The 13,824-nt window shown below is 45.6% G+C and overlaps 1 long non-coding RNA gene and 1 pseudogene across 1 annotated transcript in view; both read right to left on the minus strand.

Annotated features, from left to right (window-relative positions):
• Positions 1-13,824, minus strand: part of LOC132533916 (uncharacterized) — a 348,313-nt gene that overhangs the window by 141,670 nt on the left and 192,819 nt on the right. The window lies entirely within an intron of this gene.
• On the minus strand, positions 7,551-9,179 carry LOC132533915 (protein FAM136A-like; annotated as a pseudogene).

Here is a 13,824-nt window from a genome sequence, read left to right on the forward strand (position 1 = left end):
AGATGTGGCTTTCTCTGTTGTCATCCGTAGGGGATCCATATGATACTGGGATTTAAATCCAGGACTTGAGTGTGGTAATGTCAAGATTACCAGAGAAGAGACAGTATACTATTCTGGGAAAGGGGAATAGCATGTTCGGATCATGCACTAAGTAAATCGTAGAGCCAGAATCTGATCTTCCTTCTCTAAAGCCCAGGTGTTTTGTTTTTTCTTAGCTTTTTTTTTAAATTTGTATTTATAAAAAGAAAACACTGACAAAAACCAGGATAAGGATAAAAAGGATAAGAGGGGTACAACTTCACACAATTCCCACCACCAGAACTCCGTATCCCATCCCCTCCCCTGATAGCTTTCTCATTCTTTATATACAACCCTTCTCATGCTTAATAAAATAGTGCTCTCCTGGCTATCAGAGAACATGTAGGCCAAGAACTGCTCCAAGGTGCAATTTTCTCCTCACTCCACTTTTTTTTCATATGTTTTATTTATTTTTTTAATATTTATTTTATTTATTCCCTTTTGTTGCCCTTGTTTGTTTTTTTTTATTGTTGTAGTTATTATTGTTGTTGTCGTTGTTGGATAGGACAGAGAGAAATGGAGAGAGGAGGGGAAGACAGAGAGGAGGAGAGAAAGACAGACACCTGCAGACCTGCTTCACCGCCTGTGAAGCGACTCCCCTGCAGGTGGGGAGCCGGGGCATATGTTTTATTTTTAATAGAGATTCAGAGAGAGAGAGACACACACACAGAGAAACACCAGAGCACTGCTCAGCTCTGGCTTAGGGTGGTGTGGGGGATTGAACCTGGGACTTAGGAGCCTCAGGCATGAGATTCTGTTTGCATAACCATTATGCTATCTACCCCTGCCCCTCATTCCACTTTTTACTGACCCTGAAAAGCAAGTGCCCTAAGACGTATATTATCTTTATTTTAAATCTGTGCCCTTAAAGATTTTTTTCCACCATTATTATCTTCAGGTGTTGCCTTTTAATTCATTTATTTTTCCCTCTCCGTTTTCTGATCGAGGGTTTGTACACAGCCTACTGTTATGCTGCTCAAGGTGACAGTACTTTGGGACCCTCCGCATATTAGCACACAATTTAGGGGCTTCTCAGTGGGTCCCAAGGAAAATATAAATTTCAGCCAAAGCAATTGTTTGGATGATAGCATTTCCCAGAAATTAAGCCTCATTTCTGGAAGCTCTCCAGTTCTTTTTGAAAAGTAACTACAGCAAAGTGGCAAAGCCTTCTTTCTTCCAAATATTGAAAAGTATACCAGTATCCTAGTCTCTTTCCTCAACTGAAACAGAACTAGCCAGCAACAAGTGACAAAGAAAAAAACGTTACCCATAACCAAGAAGATACTCAATATTAACTATTAGTAAAAAAAATTTTTTTAAATTAAAATCTCAGCAAAATGATAAACATCACTAAAATGCATGTTTCCAGCATCTCTTACAAATTCTTTTGGACCTATCTTAATCTAGGGCTGCTGGTCTTCCCGTCACATCCTCTAAATATCACAAAACCCTTCCTACATACAGACCCAAAGACCAGTGAAAGCACAGTGAGTGGTGAAGCAGTGTTGCAGATGTCTGTCTCTCTCCCACTGTAAGAAACGTAACAAGGTGTGGTCCAGGAGGTGGCGCAGTGGATAAAGCACTGGACTCTCAAGCATGAGGTCCTGAGTTCAACCTCTGGCAGCACATGTACCAGAGTGATGTCTGGTTCTTTCTCTCTCCTCCTATCTTTCTCATTAAGAAAAAATTAAAAAAAAAATCTTTAAAAAACAAAAAAAAAAAGAAAAATGCAACAAGGAACTGAAAAAAAATCTGCCTGCTGAAAGAGCTCTCAGAAGAGTTCTTTGGTGAACAACTGGAATGGAAAGTGAGACCTTCCAAGGACATCCCCTGTCCTGTCTAGAGGTGGGAGCAAACCCGCTTCCAGAGGAAAGGCCTGCCCCAGCAGGGTCTCGGCTGGCTAAGCTACCGGAGTCTGGGGCAGAGTGAACAGTTGGAGACGACAGAAGATACAAACTGCATCTGGCTCTGCTTCTCTTCACAGTCCCACTCAGCTTCTCCCTTCCCTGAGTGTTGAACAAATATTTAGAGAGCGCTTTTGTTGAAGGGGCCTGGAAGCATCAGCCTGCTGGGGGTGCAGCCGTATCTCAGCCCAGCTCTGCCTCTTCCCATTAGGACACGGCGAGGCCAAGGGCTCTCTGGCCAATCTCAGTAATCAGCAAGTTCAGCTTTTCACTGTGTCCACAAACAGTATGGATTGCAGTGTTTCTGCTTAGTTGATTGGAAAATTGTAACACTTTGGCTTCAGTGTTTTCAGCAGCTTATTGCCGAGCATTCGTTAATTATGCAAAACAGGTTTCAGGGGACCGATTCTATTGAGTTAATTAATACCGAGTGCTGTTAGCCAATTAACAGCCTTCTCTCTTACTGCAGAAGGCTGCTGTGGGACAAGCCAGGCAGAGTCGGCTGCCCTCACGCTGCACTGTCCTGCATCCTCTAACCTTCCGTGACAGCAGGAAGAACCGGGAAGAACACAAGCGGGAGACTTGCTCCACTCCCAGGCCTGCTTCATCTTGGATCACTTCCATATCCATTTAGAACACAGCTCCCAGTGTGGTTTGTGGCCCAGCAGAATCAGCATCACTGGGGGTGTTTACTGCAAGGGAGAATGCCAGGCTCCACCCCAGAGCTCTTGAATCACAATCTGTGTTTGAATCAAATCCTTTAGTGACCAGAGGCACTAGCGCAGTGGCTTAAGCGCATGTGGCGTGAAGCGCAAGGACCGGCTTAAGGATCCCGGTTCGAGCCCCCGGCTCCCCACCTGCAGGGGAGTCGCTTCACAGGCGGTGAAGCAGGTCTGCACGTGTCTGTCTTTCTCTCCCCCTCTCTGTCTTCCCCCCCTCTCTCCATTTCTCTGTCCTATCCAACAACATCAATGGCAACAAAAACAATAACGACAAAAACAAGGCAACAAAATGGGGAAAATGGCCTCCAGGAGCAGTGGATTCGTAAGCCCCAGCAATGACCCTAGAGGCAAAAAAAAAAAAAAAAAAAAATTGAGAAACACTGATGTGCAAGACACACTCAGGACCTTGCCCTCAGTCCCTGCTCATTACCTTTATTATCCACAGCAACATCCAGAAACACTGTTAGAACCTTGCTTCCCACACACCTCTACAACCTGATCATTTGCAAACTCCAGTATACAAATCCCTCCTTCTACTTCCAGTGCATAGCTAACAGAGCCCTCACTCCACTGGCTGTGCTGTAAACTCCCTACCTGTCTGCCCCATTGGCACTTTCTTGCCACACAGTGATCAGCACTTGCATCATTCTCTCATCATGATGCACCATTTGATACTACTGCAAGTGCTACGACTTCCGTCCTGTTGGGGAACCTGCGTATCCCTCAGTGTCCCCCTCATCCAGCCACTGTTTCAAAGCGTCACCCTTCTTTCAAGTTCCTCATCTCATCAGGTGACTTCACAGCCCACAGAGAAATCTAAGTCGTCCAGATAAGTCCTATTCTGCCTAGCTTCAAACTTTGCTGAACCTACAGTTCTCTTTCTTTTCCCCCCATTCCTCACAGCCTTCCCAAATAAAGAAACTCCCTTTACTCACTGGTCCCTACAATTCTGACATTCAGCTCGCCACTGGTTCCTTCCCCACAAATTATAAATGCACGTAACTGTCTCCCTTCTTGGGAAGAAATACCTATTATAGTTCATAGCTTTCCCCGAAGAACTTATTTTCCTTAACCCTCACTTAATAGTCAAGCGACCTCAACTCCTCAACTCTCTTACACTCCTTGCTGTCAGGTTCCTCGGGGAGAATGAGCCAGCCAGGCTCCCACTTCTCCGTCTGGCCTGTTGGCCACCAGGAAAACAGATGGAGAGCGGTTGTAGTCTTGTTGTGGTTATTATTGTTGTTGATGTCGTTCGTTGTTGGACAGGACAGAGAGAAATGGAGAGAGGAGGGGAAGACAGAGAGGGGGAGAGAAAGACAGACACCTGCAGACCTGCTTCACCGCCTGGGAAGCAACTCCCCTGCAGGTGGGGAGCTGGGGGCTCCAACCAGGATCCTTCCTCCGGTCCTTGCGCTTTGTGCCACGTGCGCTTAACCTGCTGCACTACCACCCAGCTCCCTCCATATCCTCCTTCTTAAAGACACTACTTAGTCCTCCTGACCTTTTGACCATTCTATCATCATTTCATTGTCTCCAATTGTCTTTTGCTGAAATGTCTATGTTCATAATTTTTATTCCTTAAATTTCTGTCTTATACACATGTCCCCTAACTAAGCTCATTCAAAACTGGATTTCAACTTCAAGTATAAATATAAGTCAAGCTCTGTAATTCACAGCTTCAAAATTCTGCATTCAGTTCCTTACCGAAGAACAGACACCATAAACTGGGATCGTACATGACCTCTACTTCTAAGGGAAACTTTATGATATCAAGTAATGAAACTGCCACGTCTTCAAGCTGAAATACCAACTGGGAATCAACTCTGTCCACCTTTTTTCTATATTTCTCTCCACACCTATTACCTTCCTTTCACTCATCAACATCCAATCTTCCAAGCACTTAGGCTCCTTCCCATCAAGTCTTTTAATCTGTTAATTTCCCGTTGTCATTGTCTTAATTCAGATCCCTGTCACTTCTCCTCTGATCTGTCTATTCTGTGTCTCCAGGAGACGCACATCCAAAAGGAAGACCAACACACACTCCAGGTGGCAGTCTGGAGCAAGGTGTTCTAAGTGGACACTGCAAACAAAGAGGCAGGAACAGCTCTTCTAATTTCAGATCAATTCGATTTTCAGATACAGAAGGTGAAAAGAGACAGACATGGACCTTTCATATTGGACAGAGGATCGATCCAACAGGGAGACCTAAGCATCATCAGTATATATACTCCCAAGAAGTGTGCACCTAAATACATATTTTAAAAAGTGATTAGTGACCTTGAAGGAGACACTGACAGCAGCACAGTATTAGCTGAAGACCTCAACACAGCACTCACAGCAAGAGACAGATTGTCGGGACAAAATATCAACAAGGAAACAGAAGCCTTAAATAGATGAGAAGAATTTAACAGATATATTCAGAACCTTTTATCCTCCCCCCAAAAAATATACATTTTTTTCAAAAACTAATACTCTTTAACAAAAAGACTAAGACATAAGTGATGCGAATCGTTGAGGCTTCCCTTGAGCTTATAACTGGTTGAGTGGTATGGAAATCACTGTGATAGCTGAGATTTTTCTGGAAAGGACAGGAAAATTATAATAGATCAGTGATTCCAGGCATTTGGATTTCATAGACCATTACAATGTCAAAAATACTCTTTGGGAGACTTTATAATGCTGGCAACTAAGTCAGAGAAGATTTAAAAAAAAAACAAACTATAATCTGTTACCACCATCATTTTGTGTAAGGAGCTGTAGCTTAACACCCATTGAAAATAGGGGGATAATTTCAGCATTTGAAAAATGAATTCTACAGAAAAGTTCTAAGCTTGCCCCATTTTGCCAGAGACCAGCAGAAGTCAGTCATGGGTAAGTCCTAACCCAAAGCTTAGAAACTTCACGTCACTGCCCATGCGGTGTCTGAGGCCCCCTCAGTACTGTGTGCATCTAGCCGACTTTCCCTCCAGCCTGGCATTTGCCAGCTCAGATTATGGGGTGTCATTTCCTTCTATAAAAACAAGTCTTTCTTTCTGCAACTCTCAGACCTTGTTCTTGGTTCTGCCTTGCTCCAGAATGTGTTTTAGCTCTCTTTCCTCAGGTCTGTCTTTGGCGACATGAAGCCTGTAGCAGTGGCCTTCTGGAGACCACCCCCCTGCCCACCTGGACTCTTAGGAAGGCACTGCAGAGGGTAAGAGCCGTTTAGTACCACTGTCTCTCTGAGATAAACAAAGGGCATGTCAGCATTTATTCGTAATTAACAACAACAAAAATCTGTCTAAAAGGGAGGTCGGGCTGTAGCGTAGCGGGTTAACTGCACATGGTGCGAAACTGGAGGATCCCAGTTCGAGCCCCCGGCTCCCCACCTGCAGGGGAGTCGCTTCACAGGCGGTGAAGCAGGTCTGCAGGTGTCTGTCTTTCTCTCCCCCTCTGTCTTCCCCTCCTCTCTCCATTTCTCTCTGTCCTATCCAACAATGACGACATCAATAACCACAACAATAATAACCACAACAGTGATAAAATCAACAAGGGCAACAAAAAAGGAAAATAAATAATTTTTTTAAAAAACTGTCTTATTTATTCTGAGCCAGTCCTAACCCAGTTGCTGAGGTGACACTTGTCATGTTCCATTTGAGAAAAAGCAGCTTCCATCACCACGGAGGACTGCAGGGCCCTCACAGCATAGAAAACGGCAGCTCCCCTTCACCAGACATGAGGCCAGGGGGCTGCTTGGCTGAGACCTGGTCCCAATAACCCAGCACCTGTCAGAGCCTGTGCCAGTGCTGCTGGAAGGCAGTGTGCCCACCGGGGCTGCAGTGAGGAGAGCCTGAAGCGAGACCTGCCTGTCAGGGCGTCAGCAACGACACGTATGGGGCACGCCTGCGGCAGGCTGCAGGGCTGGAAGCCCACCAGCGCCCTCTTCCTTCCCTTCCACCCGCCCCACTAGGCTGACTCAAGCTGCAGTCTGTGGCCCTTCCCCAAGGGTCCACAAACACAAAAGTGGGAATGTGGGAGCCAAGCCAGCAGAGGCAAAGCAGCATGAGGGCACCCAGGCTCTCTGGCTCTACCCTCTAGTCCCAGGACCATTACTTCTGAAAGCGTTCATGGATGGGCTCAGGGCTGAAAGGCCTTTCCCTCCCTCCCTTTAGCTTTGCCACCAATTATCCCACTTGACACACACACAGACACAGACACAGACACACACACACACAGACACAGACACACACACACACACACTCACTCACACACACACAGTCACACACACACACACACACACAGACACACACACACTCACACACACACTCACACAACTCACTCACACACACACAGACACACACACACTCACACACACACTCACACACACACACTCACACACACACACACAGAGACACACACACTCACTCACACATACACAGACACACACACACACTCACTCACACACACACAGACACACACTCACACACACACAGACACACAGACACACACTCACACACTCACACTCACACACACACAGACACACACACACTCACTCACACACACACACTCACACACACACAGACACACACACACTCACACACACACACACTCACACACACACACACACACTCACACATACACAGACACACACACACACTCACTCACACACACACACACACACACACACACACTCACACACTCACACACACACAGAGACACACAGACACAGAGACACACACACACTCACACACACTCACACACACACACTCACACACACACACTCACACACACACAGACACACACACACAGTTTTCGGGGTTTTTAAAAATTATTTTAAATATTTATTTATTCCTTTTCCATTTTTGGAGAAAAAATTAAACTGTATTTATTTTTTAGAGACAAACCACTATGAAAATATATCACAGCCTTGAAACAGCAAACAGACAGGCTACATTATCTTTTCAAGTAAGTTGGTAAAAAGAATAGATCCTTATCAAAGTGATAAGGTGGCAGAACTGGATGCAAAGACCCCAGACAAAAGTGGTATCTGGTCATCAGGACTTGCCTCGCTTTTGTTCTAAAGGAGTCATAGCTCCTCCTAGCCCCTGAGTTGCCCCCCCCCCTCACTTGACCTTCTTGTTGCCAAAGGATTGTGTCATTGGGGCTGTTATTTGAGGGGACTGAAATTAGCAACATTGGGTTTAGGCTTTTTTGTTTTATGAAGGCTGGCTTTTTAAAATCCAGTAATTCATAACACTTGTAAATTAAACAGTCAACGGTTCTTTCATCATGCATTTCTGGATACTGGTATATAGCACGGTCAAACTCCTTTCACTGCAGCATTGTCTTGTCACTGTGTTATACAGCTCCAGGGCTGCCCTGCATCTAGTGGAAGCTCTGCTTCCCACACTTTATATGATGTGGTCTCTCATGGTTTTGCAGGGTCTCCACATCTTGATGGCCTGAAGCAAATGCCCACAAGGAACTTTCCCAAGTTCTTACTCAAACTATCCAAACCTCCCAATTCCACATCTTAAGTCAATTTCATGTCCTTGCATATAGAATAAAACCAAGCAAACCAAAGGTCCAGAAACCTTTTCTCCCACTTAAATCAGTGACTCATGGTTTCTGTTTTACAATTTATGGAAAATAGTGTTGTGATCTTTATGATAAAGGGGGAGGTTGGCAACAAGCAGAAATATTTCTCATACTCAGCCAGCCAGATCACTAGCAGTTTAGAGTTGCCTGCCAGCTAGTTGATATCTGTGTACTATGAAAAATTTGAGATGCTGGAGGGCTTTGGCCTGGTGTAATCCCTGCTACCAGGACAAACACTTTTCACATGAAATTTAGGTGCTCAGAAATACTCCTGTACTCTGATCCAACTTTTAGCACCATTTTTTTTTCTTATTTCACTTTAGAGACTAAAACATTCAAGAACCAGCGTTCAGAGGCGAGTGACAGATGCCTTAAACTTGCTGCTCTTTTCTTCATTCATAAACTCTGCTTAAAAGACCAAAATTCTCATTCCTCTTTTTAAAATAGATCTCTGTTCCTGGCCCTGCTAGTCAACAGCAAAGACTTCTATTTTCCAATGGATGACAGAGACTCCTTCATCTTCTTGGTCATGGTTGGGATGAGGTGAGTGTGGTCATCCACACACTTGGTCACACAACTCTCCAGCTGCCGCTTCACTTGAAGCTCTTTACTACCTGCATCTATTGACTCTGGCTTTGTCACTGCAGTGCATCGTACAGCGGGCCAGGCGATCCTGAAACTTCTCCAACTCACTGGTCACCAGGGCCTGGGCTTGAGCCAGAGGTGCGTGACAGCGGTCAATACGGTCAACACACTGGTGCACTTGCTGCATGGATGCCTGGGTGTCCTCACAACAGTTAGCGCTGCACTTGAACATGAGTTCCTGCATCTTTCGGATGTTCTCCTTTCTAGACTCTTCATCATGGTGCCCACCGCCTCCTGCACCCGGTGCTGCTGCAGCTCCGCCAGGATGACCTCGTCATATTTATTTATTCCTTTTTGTTGCCCTTGCTGTTTTACTGTTGTAATTATGATAGTTGTTGTTGATGTCGTCATTGTTGGACAGGACAAAGAGAAATGGAGAGAGGAGGGGAAGACAGAGAGGGGGAGAGAAAGACAGACACCTGCAGACCTGCTTCACTGCCTGTGAAGTGACTCCCCTGCAGGTGGGGAGCCGGGGTCTCGAACCCGTATCCTTATGCCACCAGTCCTTGCACTTTGCACCTGCGCTTAACCCGCTGCGCTACCGCCCGACTCCCACACGGGGTTTTTAAAAACTCGGATTGTGGGACCAGGAAGTTGCGCACCTAGTTAAGCCCGCACATTACAGTGTCCAAGGCCCTGGTTCCCCCCTGCAGGGGAAGTTTCACAAGACGTAAATCAGCAGTCTCTCTGTTTCTGGCTCTTTCTATCTCCTCTTCCCCTCTCAATTTCTGTTTCTATTCAATAAGAAATAAATTTAAAAATATAATCAAAAACAAAAATTTATTTTTAAGAGACTCATTCTGGCATAAAGTAAGGTGACTGCAGAATTCCATAAACTCTGTTAAGCATTAAGTATTAATGATTAATAATACTTGATCCACTCCTCTGTGGTCCTTCTTCTTCTAGCGTTTGCCCTTCTTCCGTAGCCAGTCAACAGCGTCAGGTTGAGCCTGATGTCAAGTTTCGAGACCTCCTTTGAATCTGGAGAGGTGGCAGTCGTTGACTATGTGGGTCATAGTCTGTCTGGAGCCGCAGGGGCAGTTCGGGTCGTCTCTGGCTCCCCAGCTATGGAACATAGCGGCGCACCGGCCATGGCCTGTTCGATAGCGATTGAGGAGGGCCCAATCATAACGTGCGAGGTCAAAGCCGGGTTGACGCTCGCAGGGGTCTGTGATGAGGTGTTTGTTCTTTACCTCAGCTGACTGCCAACTCTGTTTCCAAGAGTCTGGAACAGAGAAGTTCAGTGTAGGCATAGGGGACCAGATTGGGTGACGAGACGTCAAGCGTTGGACAGGGTGGGCGAAGATATCCACGTATATTGGCAGGTCCGGTCGAGCGTAGACGTGGGAAATGAACTTAGATGATGCAGCATCCCGACGAATATCTGGCGGGGCGATGTTGCTAAGAACTGACTGAAGCTGTATGTAAATGATGGGCGTGTCTGGGTAGGGAGCAGAGCTTATCTGCATAGAAAACCCTATTTACATAAATGTATGTAAATGAGGGGTGTGTCTGGGTAGGGAGCAGAGATTATCTACATAGATAACCCTATTTACATAAATGTATGTAAATGAGGGGCGTGTCTGGTTAGGGAGCAGAGCTTATCTGCATAGAAAACCTCATTTACATAAATGGGCAGCAGCTAGGAGTCCGCACACTGGCTGCAGACTGCTGATCCCAGCTCTCCAACTACCAAAATGAAAGCAAATCTAGGTAGCAACTAGAACCTTTGCTTTTAAATCAACTAGGGAAGCTTACTGCGTAGAGAAATTAATGTAGTTTTGTGATTATTTTGTTACAAAAACGGTTTATTCAAACATGGCATATAGATGGCTTAGTTCAAGACAGTGACTCTAAATGCATTTCTTAGCCTGAGTCGGGGTCACATAAAGCTTGATACCCACCGGCACGGTGGAAAGAATCTTTGCCAACCAGGCTGGGTTAGAATCTCCCACCTACCACCACCGTACGCCTGGATATTTCAGAAGCTGCATCTCTCCTGAGCCTCAGGTTCATCTCTGCAGACAGGTCTAGGGACGAGGTCAGAGTGAATTTTGGATCTGAGACCCCACAGGAGACCCTGTCAGCACCTGGTGCAGCTAGTCAGGTGACCCAGCTAGGAGATTTCCAGACGTTTGTCTCATCCCCGGGGTCTCCACCCCTCTGTCCCTATCTCATTCTGGCTGTAAAAGATTTGCTTAAATTCATAGCAAATCAGCCAATGTTTATATGAAACGGAAGCCTAGAGAAAAGGATTTATCCAAATGCACATCATACATGCCAAATGCAATTGTTTGTTTGTTTTTAACCTGAACTCTGTGCCTTTTTGCTCCATAGCTTGATACTCCTTGAAGAGAGCAGTTTTCTATAGTTCCAAGCCCCAAAATGCAGTTCATCCTCTATTCCTACCAAGGTCAATTCCTCGACACTTAATAGTGAAGGAGCCAGTGAGGGCTTATCCAGAACAGATACCAGCTCACATCCTTTCTGTTTTTCATGAGTTATTATATCTGCAAGCCAGAGAAATCTTAAATATGCATCATGTGTCTGAGCTTCTAGAAAGTTCTGACAAGGTGACTCACGGGACCACACTGAGCAGCTGGTGAGACACGGGCTGGAGAATGAGTAGAGGCAGTCATGGATGGTAGATCAGCTATGGCAAACAAACAAAACCCACATTATTTCATGGGGCTAAGGGGCTCATGGGAAAGCACTCTGATGCTTACCTATGAGCAGAGGGAGTGGTGAGGACCCCGGCCAGTGGAAAGGGACGCCAGCAGCTCAGGGAACAGCACTACTGCTCAACTACAGTCAACCGCATCCTTGAGGAACTTGGGCAAGTTGGGGTCAGAAACCCTGGCTCTTTAAAGAAGGTAGAAATCTGCGTTTGCCATGTTTAAATGTTATGAGCACACTCCAGTTAAAAATAAATGCCCGCGGTGTGAAGCGCAAGGACCGACGTAAGGATCCCAGTTCCAGCCCCCGGCTCCCCACCTGCAGGGGAGTCGCTTCACAGGCGGTGAAGCAGGTCTGCAGGTGTCTGTCTTTCTCTCCCCCTGTCTGCCCTCTTCTCCCCACTTCTCTCTGTCCTATCCAACAATGACAACAACAACAATAACTACAACAATAAAACAACAAGGGCAACAAAAGGGAAGAAATAAATAAATAAATAGCAAGGCCTGTGAGTTATCTCACTTGATAGGCCCCCTGCCTGGGATGTGTACAGCCCAAGTCCAGTCTCCAATAAGCTACATAGTAACACTGAGGCATCTGGGGAAATGTGGTCCTGTGGGGCCTCTCCCTCGCTGTCTTTCCTTGTGTGTCACTGGGGGTTATCACTGGGGTGCCGTGTCTTTGTGACTCTTCCACTCCCAGCTGCCATTTCTTTTCACTAGAGGGTAAGAGATAGGGAGGGGGGTTGAGAGAGATGCAGAGAGACTCCAGCGCAGCTACACGGCTCACGAGAGACTTCACAATGCAGGTAGGTGGCCCCATGGGATGATCTCACTCTCAGGCAGAAGTTGACAAACAAGACCAGAAAAGAAAACACAAGTAGAACCTGAAATGGAATTGGCATATCGCACCAAAGTCAAAGACTCTGGGGTGGGTGGGTGGGGAGAATACAGGTCCATGAAGGATGACAGAGGACCTAGTGGGGGTTGTATTGTTAAATGGGAAACTGGGGAATGTCATGCATGTACAAACTATTGTATTTACTGTTGAATGTAAAACATTAATTCCCCAATAAAGAAATTAAAATAAATAAAATAAAAAATCCAAAGTCGTTTTTCTGCTTACCATTGTTTCATTCCTCACAACGCTACCGCCACAACCTTTCTACAAACGCGCACACAGTATCCCTTCACTGCTTAAGTCTCGCCATCATCTCTTAAAGACAAACGTCAAATGTCCTTTCCTCACCCATCCCCTCTCCTGCCACGTCCTCTCCAAGTTCATCCCCATGACTTTCCTTCTTTGTATGCTATGCTTCAGTGAGGTCTAGCGTGTGACTTTATTGCTCTGAGTCTTTGTAATGTTTTTCTCACTTCTTGAGTGGCAGGAAAACTCTTTTATTTATGTTCAAAACCCATTATGTCCATTAACTTCTCTGGGAAACCTGTTTTGGCAGCCCCTCTGCTTCTGCCTTAGAGCTGATCACCTTCTCCTCTGTGCGGTCTACATGATTCTATTGTTGTACTTACCATGCTGCATCAGAATTTCTTAAACATCTCTTTCTCTCCTGCTAATTTGCATGCATCTTCTGAACAGGAATATTTGTTACGCACATTTGCATCTCCAGCACTCAATGCCAGTGCCACAATAAATGTTTATTGACTAGATGAGTGAATGAGGAAACAACTGAAAAAAAGATGAGCTAACCAATGACCTGCCAGCACTGGGCTAAGCGCTTTACAGGCAAGATATCATTTAATTCCCCCTACAGGAAGATAAAAACAAGATCTCCTCTGGGGATCAAGTACCTTTCCCCAAGGTCAGGCAGCTGACTAGCAGTAGACAGGACTTGAGTCCTTATGTAGCTGACTCCTAAGCTTCATTGGCAGAGGTAGAGAAGTCTACAGAGACAATGCAGCTAAATAAAAGGATTTTTTAAAGGTTTGTTTTATTTATTACACATGAGGGAAGTTCAGAAACTTCTTCAAGGAAGTTCATCTACGCCGATGACATCTGCTGTGCAACTCAGGCATCAAAGTTCGACATCCTCAAGGAAACACTCACGGAAGACATGTCTCTGATATCTGATTACTGTAAAAAATGGCGACTAATCCCTAGCACTGCAAAAACGGTATCATCTGTTTTCCATCTACACCATGCCTCGGCCTCGCGTGAGCTTAATGTGCAGTTTGGCGATACGAGAATCCGGCATGAAGCCCAGCCAGTCT

Source organism: Erinaceus europaeus, chromosome 17 (assembly GCF_950295315.1).
Source record: "Erinaceus europaeus chromosome 17, mEriEur2.1, whole genome shotgun sequence".
Classification (NCBI taxonomy): domain Eukaryota; kingdom Metazoa; phylum Chordata; class Mammalia; order Eulipotyphla; family Erinaceidae; genus Erinaceus; species Erinaceus europaeus.